At 41.9% G+C, this 15,141-nt stretch overlaps 1 protein-coding gene and 1 non-coding gene across 2 annotated transcripts in view; both read right to left on the bottom strand.

Annotated features, from left to right (window-relative positions):
• Nucleotides 1–14,246, bottom strand: part of LOC135747303 (uncharacterized) — a 31,185-nt gene extending 16,939 nt beyond the window's left edge. Inside the window, exon 1 of the mRNA XM_065265927.2 lies at nt 13,743–14,246. The gene's annotated coding sequence lies outside the window, so the exon portion shown is untranslated. The remainder of the gene's footprint in view (nt 1–13,742) is intronic.
• LOC135747418 (U4 spliceosomal RNA) lies at nt 6,006–6,146 on the bottom strand. Its single transcript, XR_010531921.1, has one exon. It is a non-coding gene; the product is annotated as a U4 spliceosomal RNA (small nuclear RNA).
• Nucleotides 14,247–15,141: the final 895 nt, after the last annotated feature.

Genomic DNA, 15,141 nt, shown 5'->3' with positions numbered 1-15,141 from the left:
CCAACCCCTTATTGATTTGCGCCCGGCGCAAGAGTTATTTCTCCCGCCGGGAAAATAGCAACAGCGCCCAAGATCCGCCCACAAACTCACTTGCGCGTTGCGCTTCGCACTTGCGTTTCAGATCGTTAAAATAGGGCCCATTGACTCTGACTATTTATATTTCATGTTTTGACAAAAAAATCACATTAATAATGCAGAAATTGCACATATTTACTCATGATCACATTACAGTGTTGATTTTATATTATTCTATGTATATAAATATATATGTATATATTTTCCAACCAGGGGCGGACTGGCCATCTGGCAAACCGGGCAGTTTCCCGGTGGGCCGACGTACTTTTTGGGCCGATACATCTCATACTATTTTTGTCTGAGCAGCCCAGTTAGCGTCTTTTTTTCTAGACAGACCGGCCCACTGACATTTAAGCAGCAGCCCATTGGTTATTTTTTTTAAACGACATTAAGCTGGCCCAATGACTGACCAGCTGTGAGGGATTGGTATTAGATGAACCCAGACGCAGACCATGGATGAATATACTGATGATTTATTAAACAGAAAACAGAAAAACAAAAACCCACGAGGGGGCAAAACAGAACAATGAATATAACACTAAACTACACATATAACTAGACAAGATAACACTAGGCACAAAACAATCTTTGATATAACTTACAGGAACACAGGACTAGATCAGGGAAACAGCAAAACGCACGTGCAACGAACATCAAACACAAGGACTTTAAATAGGGACAAAATAAATTACATACACCTGGAAATCATTAAGAGTAAGGGATCGGGGAAAAAGTGACGAGACCCGGGAAATGCGTGGTCAGAGTAATACACTACTAACACCACACATTTCCCACATAGAACATGGTACTGCCAGGACCCTGAACACAAAGACTAGATATAATAAAAGACATGATTTTGACGGATCCTGACAGTACCCTCCCCTCAAGGAGCGGCTACCAGACGCTCCTCAGGGGGAACACTAAACACGGGACATAATAGACTGAACACAAGACAAGAACCATGAAAACATTACAAACACTAACAAGGGCAACAAGGCAATAACAAGAAGAGGATTGGGGTGAGACAATAAAAATAACAAACAAGGGAGGGGGGGAACAAAAGAGTTTATAGGTGGTGGTCCAGGGTGGGAGGGTGGAGAAGAAGTCCTAGATGCAGCTGAGGGAGACCGGGGAGGTCTTGTGGAAGACCTGGGAGGCTTGACAGGGTTCTTGGGGGGAATAGCAGAGGGTGGTAGAACAGAAGGGGACAGGGCAGGATTAGTGGGTTGAAGGGAAGCAGGGACCAACAAAGGGGGCGCTGCGGACAGCTGGAGACTTGAGACGGGGAAGGCTGTAGCTGGCTGTGGCGGCGCTGGCTGCGCAGACGGCTGTGGCGGCGCAGACGGCTGTGGCGGCGCTGGCTGCGCAGACGGCTGTGGCGGCGCTGGCTGCGCAGACGGCTGCGGCGGCGCTGGCTGCGCAGACGGCTGCGGCGGCGCTGGCTGCGCAGACGGCTGCGGCGGCGCTGGCTGCGCAGACGGCTGCGGCGGCGCTGGCTGCGCAGACGGCTGCGGCGGCGCTGGCTGCGCAGACGGCTGCGGCGGCGCTGGCTGCGCAGACGGCTGCGGCGGCGCTGGCTGCCCAGACGGCTGCGGCGGCGCTGGCTGCGCAGACGGCTGCGGCGGCGCTGGCTCTGTCGGCTGCGGCGGCGCTGGCTCTGTCGGCTGCGGCGGCTGTGCTGGCAGCAAGAGCTGTGGTGCTGAGGCAGAGGTCTCAGTCAACGGAGGAGTCGGTGTGGACCCAGGAGAAGACGGAGAACAGGAAGCTCCCTTCCTCCTCTTCTTCCTCCTGGGTCGCGGAGCAGAGAGTGCCGAAAGCGCTGTGGCGGGCAGAACAGACTCAGAGGAGGACCCCCCGGACGCCGACTCCCAGGAGATCCTCCTCTCACGCTTCCCATGAAGCGACACTGGTGGAGGAGAGCTCTCTGGGGTCGAAGGGGGAACACACGGGTCGCCAAAAGCCAGTACTCCAAGGACTCGGTTCTCCGGGATGGATGACAGCGGGACGGGTTGAGTGACTGTGGTGGGACCCCTGGACTCCTCCCGGTTCATAGTGTACCGGAGCTGATCCATAAAGCCCAGGGGTCTGAGCATCCTCATCTCCGAGGGAGTGAGAGGTTCATTGAGACAGCGGTTAAAGATAATCATTAGTTCGGGTTCATCGAACCCAGAGTCTCTAGCCGCCGCGTGGAACACAAGGGCGAAGGAACGTACATCGGCCTCCCCTTGTCGGAGACTAAAAAGCTGGTGAGCTTGCCGGCTCCTCTGGATGCCCGGTGAAATGATCATCCTGGTCCGCTGGGTTCTGTACTGGCACGTGCGTAATGTGAGGGATTGGTATTAGATGAACCCAGACGCAGACCATGGATGAATATACTGATGATTTATTAAACAGAAAACAGAAAAACAAAAACCCACGAGGGGGCAAAACAGAACAATGAATATAACACTAAACTACACATATAACTAGACAAGATAACACTAGGCACAAAACAATCTTTGATATAACTTACAGGAACACAGGACTAGATCAGGGAAACAGCAAAACGCACGTGCAACGAACATCAAACACAAGGACTTTAAATAGGGACAAAATAAATTACATACACCTGGAAATCATTAAGAGTAAGGGATCGGGGAAAAAGTGACGAGACCCGGGAAATGCGTGGTCAGAGTAATACACTACTAAAACCACACATTTCCCACATAGAACATGGTACTGCCAGGACCCTGAACACAAAGACTAGATATAATAAAAGACATGATTTTGACGGATCCTGACACCAGCACAGTCATCATCCTTTCTTTTCCTAGATAGACTGGCCCACTCACATTTAAGCAGCAGCCCATTGGTTATTTTTTTTTAATGACATTAAGCTGGCCCAATCACCGCTTTGGTCTCTGTGCAAGCGAGCGTTCATCGTCGGTCAGTTCACGTGTCAAAACAGAGAGAGAGAGAGAGAGAAAGAGAGAGAGAGAAAACGCAAGGGAGGCGCAGAAAAACTGCGCGACAAACAGAAGCAGGCTCTTCAGGCAGACGCTGCAAAATGTGTTAAAAACACACAAATGTTTTCTGCGGCAGCAAGACCTTCATCTCGCGTCGCTGGTGATGATGATGATGGTGGCGGCGGCGGTGGCACTGTCAGCACCAGCACGCAAAGGGTCAGTGAGGAGAGGGAGAGAGAGACGAGGGAGAAGTGAGTGTATAGTGCCTGCGGTAAGCAGAACTGCTTTCAAAACACAAGTTTAGATGGATACCCCTTGATAAAGCGTCAAAAACACAAAATATGTAATCATACATATCATAAAATATGTAATAATGTAATCACACTAGTTTAGTTCAGTGAATGTAGTGAATACTTTCCTGTAAGTACTGGAAGTAATAATCAGTTTTCAATATTAATGTAAGCAGCACTTGTATTTTGTAATAAGTCAGCAATCTAATGGCAAATTTTGCCAATTGCATGAAGCTTGTTTTAGGATTCATAAGAGTGGATTATACAGTTTTATTGCATTAATAAATAACACGTTCTAGCAGTGTTGGTTGTGTCAACTCTCACTCTTTTCTACCTGCTATTAATGGGGTTTAGTGCTTTTATGGAATTGGAGTTGCTATTGCTATACATATTTAAAGGCGTGCAAAGATGGGTGGTATTTGTAATTATACACTGCAAAATTATTTTCAAGAAAAAAAATTCTTAGTATTTTTTTCTTGTTTTCAGTAAAAATATCTAAACATTCTTAAAATAAGATGGTTTTTCTTGATTAGCAAAATGACCCAAGAAAATAAGTCTAGTTTTTAGACCAAACATTTTACATTTAAGTGATTTTGTGCATAAAACAAGCAAAAAAATCTGCCAATGGGGTAAGCAAATTTTTCTTGCATTTAGTGTTTAAGAAAAATGTTCAAGAAATTTTTGCTTAACCCATTGGCAGATTTTTTTGCTTGTTTTATGCACAAAATCACTTAAATTTGATATTTTTTTTTTGATTATTTTCTTGGATCGTTTTGTTCATCAAGAAAAAGCATTTTAACTGTTGAATTTTTAGATATTTTTACTGAAAACAAGACAAAAATACTTAAATAATCTTAAATAATTTTTTGCAGAGTATATAGTGTGGGCCGGTTTGGGCCAAAATGCCAGGGCCGAATTTTTGTCCCAGTCCAGCCCTGTTTCCAACAGATTCAAAATGTTGACTAACATATCAGCATTATATTCCAGAGTAAGCTCTAATAATGTTACAAGTAAAGCATTTAACCTTAAATCATGCATTTACAATTGATTTAGCTAAACCAACTAAGTTTAGCATCAAAATACACTTAAAGGTTCTAAAAATAGAAGCATGTAACTTACTGTGCACGAAGCTGTAGTAAAGCCGTAGTAACTTACAGTTATACTTTATTGCTCTGTGAATCTATAAAACATACAAATTAACTTACAGTATAACAATTACAACAACAACAACAATATAATAAATAACAATTGATGTTTAATTAAAAGTTTGTATTAGTGACCTAAATTACAAAGCTAATGTTAGCCTGGCTAATGGTACAGGTGTTTCGTTTAAAACAATTACAAATATTTGCTACTGTACTAAAAATAGAAGCATGTAACTTACTGTGTACGAAGTTGTAGTAAAGATGTAGTAAACTGTAACGTTAAACTTTGTTTTGATTGCTCGGTAAATCTATAAAACATATAAGTTTGATTACAGTAACGTTATAACGATTGCAACAACACACACATATATACATATATACATATATACATATATATATATATATATATATATATATATATAACAATTGACGTTTAATTATTAGTTTGTATTAATTACCTAAATTACAAAGCTAGTCTGTGCTAGAGGTTTTTCGTTTAAAACAATTTAAAATATTTGCTACTTTATTTTTGTTGATAAAAAGTGACTTACCTGAAGATGTTTCTCCGACCGTAATTCGCAAGCTCTGGGGGGCTCTTGACGTTGATTGGTCAATTCTTGGTTGTTACTAGCAGACAGGTTCATGATAGCGATACGAGCGCTGATTGGTCATTGCATGCGAATCTTGGTTTCAGTCAGGAGCGCTGATTGGCCGTTGCTTGCAAATCTTGGTTTCAGTCAGGAGCGCTGATTGGCCATTGCTTGCAAATCTTGGTTTCAGCCGGGAACGCTGATTGGCCGTCGCTTGCAAATCTTGGTTTCAGTCAGGAGCGCTGATTGGCCATTGCTTGCAAATCTTGGTTTCAGCCGGGAATTTGATTGGCTGTCATAACCAAGAATAACCACGACTTACAGGTGGCAGGGAGAGCTATCCGGGCTCAGGTCTCAGCTCCAGAGCTTCACGTCTCAAGCCTCCTATGGTCTTATAACGCTTGCAGACAAAGATGGGATTTTTTTATCATGACCTGTTCATTACTCGCCGGTCTGCGGACAGAGTAAATGTTACTAGAATGCCACAAATGAGCAGGAGCCTGCTTCAGTCTTCTAACAGAGTATGTAAGAGCTCTTTAAGTGGAGTAGTCTTGCTTCAGCTTGAGACACTCTTCTCTTGGGGAAAAAGCAGTTGTCCTCCAAAACGTCATCAGAGAGGCAGCGTTACTAAGCTAGAGTAAGTGTAGGTGTGTCTGCGTAACATGATGAACTGACTCTCCAGTTGCATGAGATAAAGCACATGTGACAAAAACGTGATCCTTCCTGTGAAAAGCCAGCTAAATAATTTTGTGTTATTTGCTCATTTCTCCATAAAATCATCACACATGACGTAAAGAACACTCTGTAAAACGCAATCTTGATATCTTCAACGTCCACTGCCTCATCAAAGCTTGAAATGAATGTGACACCAACTATTGGGATGAACCTGCGATTCCCCTGATCTCATTACGAGCAACCCCAAAACAAGGGGACATCTTTCTTTTCCAACGACTTTGTAAGTCTCTTAAGAGACTGGCAAAAATTGCCAAAGCTGACTGTATTTCAAGTCATCCTGGCGGGGTATTGGGTAAAGTTTTCAACCAGCAATGATCACGCCTCGGGTAAACCTCATAGGCTACGATATTGCCTCTGCAAAAGAATGACAGCAAAGGTCATGACCTCTCCTGTGCACATTCACGGACGCTGGACGACATGGTGGTAATCACCATGAGAACTGAGATTAGACTTCAGGTACAAATTTTAGAGCATGTTTTTTGTTTTTGTCGAAAGTATATTGAGGAAAGGGTAAACACTGCAGAGGGCAATTAGGCAAGTGGGAATTGTTGACTTGAACCCTGAGAATATAATCTGTTACGGCTTGGAGAGTTTATTTCATTATTTAAAGATAACAGGATTGACTAAGAGAATGTAGGGTTTTTTTTGTGGGGAAAACTCTGCTTCACACTCCAACACAGTAGGTGGCAATAATGCACCTTAAAGTTGGTGCTACCCGCCATTAAACAGAGAAGAAGAAGAAAAAGAAGACGAAGATGAAGAAGAAGGTATTGCTTTGCTGTATGTTGTGCCTTTTCGGCAGGTAAGAGATCTGTAACGTATGCTCTAAATGAAGTGAGTGAGAAGTGAATCCATGTGCAAAAGGTGTTTATTGTAAAATCCCAATAAAGGGCCAGCAACCAAATCCAAAACAGGGTAAATCCAGTAATCGTAATCCAAAGACAAGCGAGAGGTCAAGGCAGGCAGAGTCACAATCATAAATCCAAACAAACAGGCGAAAGATCAAGGCAGGCGGCAAACAGGCAATAAATCCAATAAAACAGGCGTGGGTCAAAAACAGGCAGATACAGAGTAGCAGAAACAGATAAACAGGTAACAGATTACAAATACAGGTAACGGGCTGGGCATACGGATGTAATATACAGCCGGGAACAGGTGTACAGGAAGTGACTTATATACAGAAACAATCAGGAAGTGTGAAGCGTGACATGGCATGATGAGTTTCAAAATAAAAGTCCAAACAGAGCAGAGAATAAAAATACAAGTACAAATAACAAAAATACACAAAATACAAGAAAATACAAGACAAAACCTTACAAGATCTTTACGAGAAGTTTATTTATTTTTCGCTTTCTATTAAGAAAAGCATAAGTGCAATAACATGTTTAAATTAATTAAGGACAACAATCTGGGGCAGGGAATTATGGAAATTGTGAAAATAAAGGGGTGGGGCCTTAATCCTTAACCTCTCAGAACATGGCTCAGGTAAGGATCAACACGATTAGCCACAATTCACATCCGTTCTAAACAACGACCTGTTCCAGCTCTTCTTTGGTCTCATGTTGTAGGCGCTGTATATGGTCAAAATGACAATGGAAGCCGCATCACTCCACAACTGGGCTGCTTGTTTAACACACACAGGAGAAACTACAAAAGGCTGCTTAGTTTTCCCTTCGCATATCCCATGGTAACAACTTGAGCTGCAGAAATACAACACCTCGTGAGCTGGAACGTCCAACAAGAGAACGTCCGGGAAGCAAACGCTCATAGTCGGCAGGGTTTGAACATGCCTGGGGAGACCCCAACGGCTTTCGAGTCAAACGCCTTAAGAAGACGGCCACAACGAGTTGTCGGGGGTGAACCATCTGGGCTTGGTGTGTGCCGAAAAGAACTTGTAAGAAGAGGTTACGTTTTTACAGAATGGATTGAGCAGCCGATCACAAAAGGGTAAGCCACCCATCTTCCTGAATGGACTGCCGTGACCCGGATTAGAACCGGGGTTGCTGCGGCCACAACGCAGAGTACTAACCACTATACCAGTGTTCTTCAATCCTGGTCCTTGAGGACCCCCTTCCAAAAAGTTTTAGATGTCTCCTTAATTAAAACACCTGAACCAACTCATCAGACTCCTTCCAGAATGTCTTCCTAACAAGCTAATGAGTTAAATCAGGTGTTAAATAAGGAGACATCTAAAACATTCTGGAAGGGGGTCCTCAAGGACCGGGGTTGAAGAACACTGCACTATAGACCCTTTTACAGTTGGAAAACATTGTGACGTATTTGTGTGGGCGGGGCTTAGCTGGAGGCAGAAAGAGCCGCAGAGGCAATGTTGACAAGCTTAAATGAGCATGTTTTAGGAGGGATTTATTAAACATGGATGCAGAATTAGTTTCGGATCTGTCCGAATATGTACAGTCACTGATTCTGCGGGACCGTGACAGGTATTTTTGTAAATTAACTCTTGCGATTTTAACCAGGTTTTAGATATTTCCTAGACAACATATGAATTACTTTCAGGTGGATTTGGGTAATTTTGTCTAGGCTTACTGTCTTATGTAACCTATCACTGGGCTAACTATGATTAGCAATGTGTATTATTTTAAGAGACTATTCAAACGATGGCATACACATCTATCGCTGTATGTTTGTTTAACATTTAAGCTAAACAATAGCGCGGTTGGGGACTTTTCACCTATAAAACAGAAACTTGCTGATTTGTACTAGATAAAACCAACACAACAGTACATATGCATAGATTATTTTACCTGATATGAAGTGTGCACTGCAAACATGAGTATTATTTATGATCGTCTCCGTCTAGTCTGTACGCCGTTTTGCATTCAACCACAATTTTCTTCTTAATTTCTGTGAAGAAATGTCTGCCGGGATCCGGTAAAACTTTATTTTGAACCAAAAGTGCTGTTCCTTCTAATCTGGCAGCCAAAAACACAACAAGATGACATTTTAAAGTCAAAAACTCAAACTTTTAGCGTGTCGGCTATGAGTTCCTACTTATTTTTTGCCTCCAGCTAGAGCGGTGACGTCACAGTGACGTGGGTGATAAAGGGGTCTATACGATCACGGCGTGCCACCAGGCTCCACCAGAACGCCGCCTGCAGGTCTGCCTTAGTGTGTCGGCCGGAAGGCGCTTGGCATTGATTTTCCCAGCGAAACGGAGCTCTTCACACAGCGGCACAAAATCCAACATAGGATCTTACGAGAACAGTCATCGCCCGAACAAGGACTTGAACCCTGGACCCTCAGATTAAACGTCTGATGCTCTACCGACTGAGCTAACCGGGCTCAAGTCTCAGCTCTAGAGCTTCACGTCTTATGCCTCCTATGGTCTGATAACGCTTGCAGACACACACAGGAGAAACTACAAAAGGCTGCTTAGTTTTCCCTTCGCATATCCCACGGTAACAACTGGAGCTGCAGAAATACAACACCTCGTGAGCTGGAACATCCAACAAGAGAAGGTCCGGGAAACAAACGCTCGTAGTCGGCAGGGTTTGAACGTGCGTGGGGAGACCCCAACGGCTTTCGAGTCAATCGCCTTAAGAACACGGCCACGAATACGACGAGTCGTCGGGGTGAACCATCTGGGCTTGGTGTGTGCCGAAAATAATTTGTAAGAAGAGGTTACGTTTTTACAGAGTGGATTGAGCAGCCGGTCACAAAAGGGTCAGCCACCCATCTTCCTGAATGGACTGCCGTGACACGGATTCAAACCGGGGTTGCTGCAGCCACAACGCAGAGTACTAACCACTATACGATCACAGCATGCCACCAGGCTCCACCAGAGCGCCGCCTGCAGGTCTGCCTTATTGTGTCGACCGGAAGGCGCTTGGCAATGATTTTCCGAGGTCTCAATCAACTTTTCAAAGTCCAAACTAAGTTACTAAGCTCGAGTAAGTGTGGGTGTGTCTGCGTAACATGATGAACTGACTCTCCAGTTGCACGAGATAAAGCACATGTGACAAAAACGTGATCCTTCCTGTGAAAAGCCAGCTAAATCATTTTTTGTGATTTGCTCATTTCTCCATAAAATCATCACACATTGACGTAAAGAACACTCTGTAAAACGCAACCTCGATATCTTTACTAACCTTTCGCGTGTTAGACGAACATGATAACCACTTCACTACAGAAATGCTGTGACACTTGTTTGCATCAACGGATTTTGTCACATATTTTGCTATCGTTTGAAGGGACTGCACAAACTGTATGAGAAAGGCGGTGCATTTCCCAGAAATGCATGGATGCTTCTTCTGAAACCGGCAAACAGCCACACACTTCTTAGTTTGGGTATCTCTCCGATTTGTTTCAGAGGTGAAGTGGAGCAGTCAAGTCGCAGCTCTGCGATCTGACCAAATAACACAGGTATCTCCAAACTTGCTGCTGGTCGGCTACTGCCCTGCAGACTTCAGTTTCAACCCACCTCCAACACACCAGTTTGTAATTATCAAGCAACCCTGAACACCTTGATTCAGCTAAGCTTCATTGGGGTTGGAGCTAAAATCTGCAGGGCGGAAGCTCACTAGGAGCAGGGTCAGAGACCCCTGGTATAGTGTGAGCACACAATTTGTGAGCTTTGGCTTCACGTCGCATGGGATTTACTCGTTTAGTGTACGTTGGCATTTAGCCACAACTGTGCTGAAATGGCACAGTGTATGCTCGTCTTTAGCGTTAGAACAGGGGTAGGCAACGCCGGTCCTGAAGTGCCGCAATCCTGCAGATTTTATTTCCAACCCTGAATAAACCTCATCCACCTGTGGTTCTCAGGTGACCTTTAGACCTTGGTTAGCCTGTTCATGTGGGCCTGATTGGGGCTGGAGCTAAACTCTGCAGGGCTGCTGCACTCCAGGACCGACGTTTGCCTAACCCTACGTTAAAAGGATCCATGATGAACTTTGAGTGCAAAATATTAACGCAGAAAACACTCAAGTGTCCCTCAGAGACTCTGGATTGTAAGCACTTCAAAACTGGTGCAATGAAAACATATTGCTTTCTCTAATGGGTAGCAGACCACTCCTAGAGGTGTGGGAAACACCGTAACCTTTGGCAATGTTGCATCTTAAAGGACAAGTTTGGTATTTTACACTTAAAGCCCTGTTTTCAGATTGTTTATGGTGAAATAGAATGGTTTTGACTGAAATTTCGACATATGCGGCTGCCCTGAGAATTTTCGGATGTTTGTGTTTCACCTCACACCTCTACAATGGGTTTAATGGTGCACTGGAACAATCCTTTCTAAAATGCATTAAACTTTCGTTTACAAAGACGTGAAACTCACCGAGTGGTCAGGGGTGTTCACGGATATGCTCACACAAAAATCGCTGCAAAAGATGCTTTCCAACAGCTGTTTTAACATTCGTTGTTAACTTGTGGACCTATTTTTCCAAACGCCTCACACCCGTACATTCTTCCGCTTAGAGCTTGAATAATAGATACTCCAGCCAGGTGGTGGCGCTAATCCGCCATTGCCAATTGCAAGAATAGAAACAAAGTTCCCAGCACGGAGTAATACCGTACCTCGCAGGACATCTAATACTAGTCAATGGAGTTGGACAAAACTACAATAAAACCTGTTGGAATGCGTCTTTTGCAGCGATTTTTGTGTGAGCATACCAGTGAACACCCCTGACCACTCGGTGAGTTTCACGTCTTCGTAAACGAAAGTTTAATGCATTTTAGGAAGGATTGCTCCAGTGCACCATTAAACCCATTGTAAAGGTGGGAGGTGAAACACAAACCCCCCAAAATTCTCGGGGCAGCTGCATATGTCGAAATTTCAGTCAAAACCGTTCTATTTCATCATAAACAATCTGAAAACAGGGCTTTAAGTGTAAAATACCGAACTTGTCCTTTAAAGACAGTTCAATGTCACAACAACAGACAACGAGGATGGGATTCGAACCCACACGTGCAGAGCACAATGGATAAGCAATCCATCGCCTAATTTCTCCCTAGGGAGACAAATAAAGAGACTTTGACTTTGACTTAACCACTCGGCCACCTCGTCCTGTGAGACTTTCTCGTAACCCCTGCGGCAGGGCATTTTGCGATTCCTAAATTACCAGCAAGTACGTAGTAGTGTGCATCAAATTGTTTCCGTTGTTGGTGTAATTAAACGTTATCTTTTAGAAAGCGTTCATTTTGGCCTGACAGAAGGGAAACGCCTGAAGAGAACTGTGCATGAGCAATCCATCGCCTTAGACATGTTTAGAAATAATTTCAAGGACTGACCTTTAATTGATTGGGGTTCTTTTTCAAAATAGTTTTCAACGGATTTCAACATGAAACAGGCAAAAACCAAAGGAGACATTCAAGACTTTATGTAAAGGGAACAAGAGGTTTTCATTGGCTTATCTACACAGCCAACTGGCTGGGTAATGTTGACTAAACCTCAGTACACTTACCTGCCGTCCATTCAACTAACACTAACCGACGATCAGGTTTACAATAACGTGCATCAAACTGATGTAACTGTTGAGGTAGTTAAATCCAGAGGTGTAAAGTACTCTAGTAAATGTACTTCGTTACTGTACTTAAGTATTTTTTGGGCTACTTTGTACTTGTACTGAGTATCAAAAATATAAGCAACTTTTACTCTCTACTCAATTACATTTTTGATTGGGTATTTGTACTCTTTACTCCACTACATTTGAAATAACACTTACCGTTACTCGCTACATTGTTTATTCGTCAAATAAAACGAGACGAAAGTGTCAGAGGGTGATGATGGATAGAATCTGTGGTCGTGAGGTTAGACGCACACACACAACTGACGGACTTCATTGGTGCTACACAGGGCAATCGTATGAAATCAAAGTACTGCGAGAGCGAATCAAATGCATATTGAGAAGTCTGGTCTTGCGGTACTTTGATGTCAAACACTGAATGGCTTGCATTGAGCCACCGTAGCAGGACATCTGCATGCTGCGTATGTCATAAACTGTAGAGAAAAGTTAGCGTTTTATCTGAGAGACGAGATAAAGAGCAAACATATGGATGCATATCACATTTGCTTCAGTCAAGGGACCCTTTGTTAAACATGTGATGCTACAATCAAAACAAAAGTGATGCGCGATTGCAGGAGGGTCATCCCGCAACTCAAAGGCAAGCACAAATGTTTATATACTCTGATGCTACTTTATCAGCTAACCTGAGCTGGTAAGTTACATAACTTGATATAACTTACTATATAAGCCAAAATAAACCAGCGATGTCCTGTACTGATTGCTCGAGTAACTTAAGTACATTATAAGATTTATAATAAGTGTACAATTTCACTGTCCTCACATTTAATCAAGTATGCTGTAATGTATTTACTGTAAAGAGGGATGCATGACTGAAGTAATGTAGTGCACTTAATGTGAGATAGTGGTGTTACGTACTACATGTGTTTACAATTAATTTTTCAAATGAACAATGTTTTTAATATGCATTATCATATTTCTGTTAGTGTAATTTTAGTTTACTGGAATTTTTGAAATATTAAAATTATATCTTTTTGTATCTTTAGGCCTATAAGAATATTTGGTAACACTTTACAATAAGGTTCATTAGTTAACAGTAGTTAAAGGTAGGGTAACACATTTTGAAAAATGCTAACGGTAGCCGCCTAGCAATGAAATCCCGATCCCACCCTCAAGTCAAATCGCCATCCAAAGTCACGTCTCTTTTCAAACACAGGAACACGCACAGATCAGACGGTCACGTCTCATGTCTCATTCACCAGTGAGAAAACTTTGCAGTACAAAGTAAATAACACTTCCAAAATAACCAACATAAACAACTGGTTTACATCAGAATTAGTTTAAGCACACGTTCGGTTGTGTAGACGTAGTAACTATATCGTTATGCTAATCCTTAAACGAACACAAATTTCATAAGCAACACGTTTCATCAAAGTATAATATCTGAATCCTTCTCAATACAAACATATCGCGTACCTACCTTACCAAAATAAACAGTGCAACGACCCTTTCAGACCCTTTGCCTCCTGCAGCTGTTTTCATCTCGTGGTATAGCACTAAAGTTACTGATGTTAATTTGGATTTTTGCTCTTGCTGATTCAGGCAGTTTTTGCTGTTGTTGTTATAAAAGATGCATTTAGTTTTGTTGCTCCTGTGTAGGTTGTCAATTCAGCAGAAAAGTTTGGTGTTCTCGCTGTTTACAGACAGAGCGCACGTGAACGCGCCGATGACGTATGGTATCTGCGTGGACTGGCTGCGCGATGGGAATTCAAATTACGCTTACTTATGAGGGACATAAAAGGAAACGTCCGTTCGGACCGAAATCTATGATTTGTTGAACATTTTTTGGTCCTACGCCTTTCACAGATGACATAAATTTTTACAAATACATTTAAACAACTTAACACAGTGATTGCTATCAGGATGTGAGGAGACTTTTAACCAGCATAACTAAAAATGTTTCAGGATCAAATCTGTTACCCTACCTTTAATGTATTAACTAACTTGAACAAACCATGAGCAATACATTTGTTACATTATTTATTCATCTTTGTTAATGTTAGTTAATAAAAATGTAAGCTTTAATTGTTTGTTCATGTTAGTTCAGAGTGCATTAACTAATGTTAACAAGATTTTAATAAAGTATTAGTAATTGTTGAAATTAACATTAACAAAGATGAATAAATGCTATATAAGTGCAGTTCATTATTAGTTCATGTTAACTAATGTAGCTAACTAATGTTAACTAATGAACCTTATTGTAAAGTGTTACCATATATTTATATCACAAAGTTAGGCTATATAAAGGGGAAAGGGGGGAGAAAAAAAAAAAATAGCCATCTGGAACAATCACTTAGGAGGTTAGTAAATGGTTTTTGATTGATTTTTTTAAAATACAATTTATAAATTGTATAGTATATCGTAAAAGAAACCATTTGAAGATAAACGTAGATGTTTATATTTCCAATAAGCCCTTAAACGGATAGACTGGAGTGATGAAATCATCTGGAAATCTTTTAATAATTAGAATAGAAAATAATTAGAGAAAATGTCCGGTGTTCTGTCAAAGTCTGTTCCCTATATGTGTTTCATATAGCGTTTTTATCATGTTACGTTTATAATTTATTTAGAAAGATTTTAGATTTTAATTGGTTATACTGAAAAAGCATTAATATTGCCATTTATTAAATATTTCATATTTTTCCATTTTCTAATATTTCATTTTACCTTATATCTTGTCTTCTTCCACTTTGTTCTAAAATTATGATATTTACATACTTAAAAAATATATAAATGTAGCACACACACACATGATGTAAAGTTTTATTAATATATAAACAAGCCTATGCATATTCATTTGTTTGTAAACATAATAGTTT

The sequence above is a fragment of the Paramisgurnus dabryanus genome, chromosome 14, assembly GCF_030506205.2.
Source record: "Paramisgurnus dabryanus chromosome 14, PD_genome_1.1, whole genome shotgun sequence".
Classification (NCBI taxonomy): domain Eukaryota; kingdom Metazoa; phylum Chordata; class Actinopteri; order Cypriniformes; family Cobitidae; genus Paramisgurnus; species Paramisgurnus dabryanus.
Note: the sequence above shows the minus strand (reverse complement) of the source record. Positions and strands in the feature narration are given on the sequence as shown.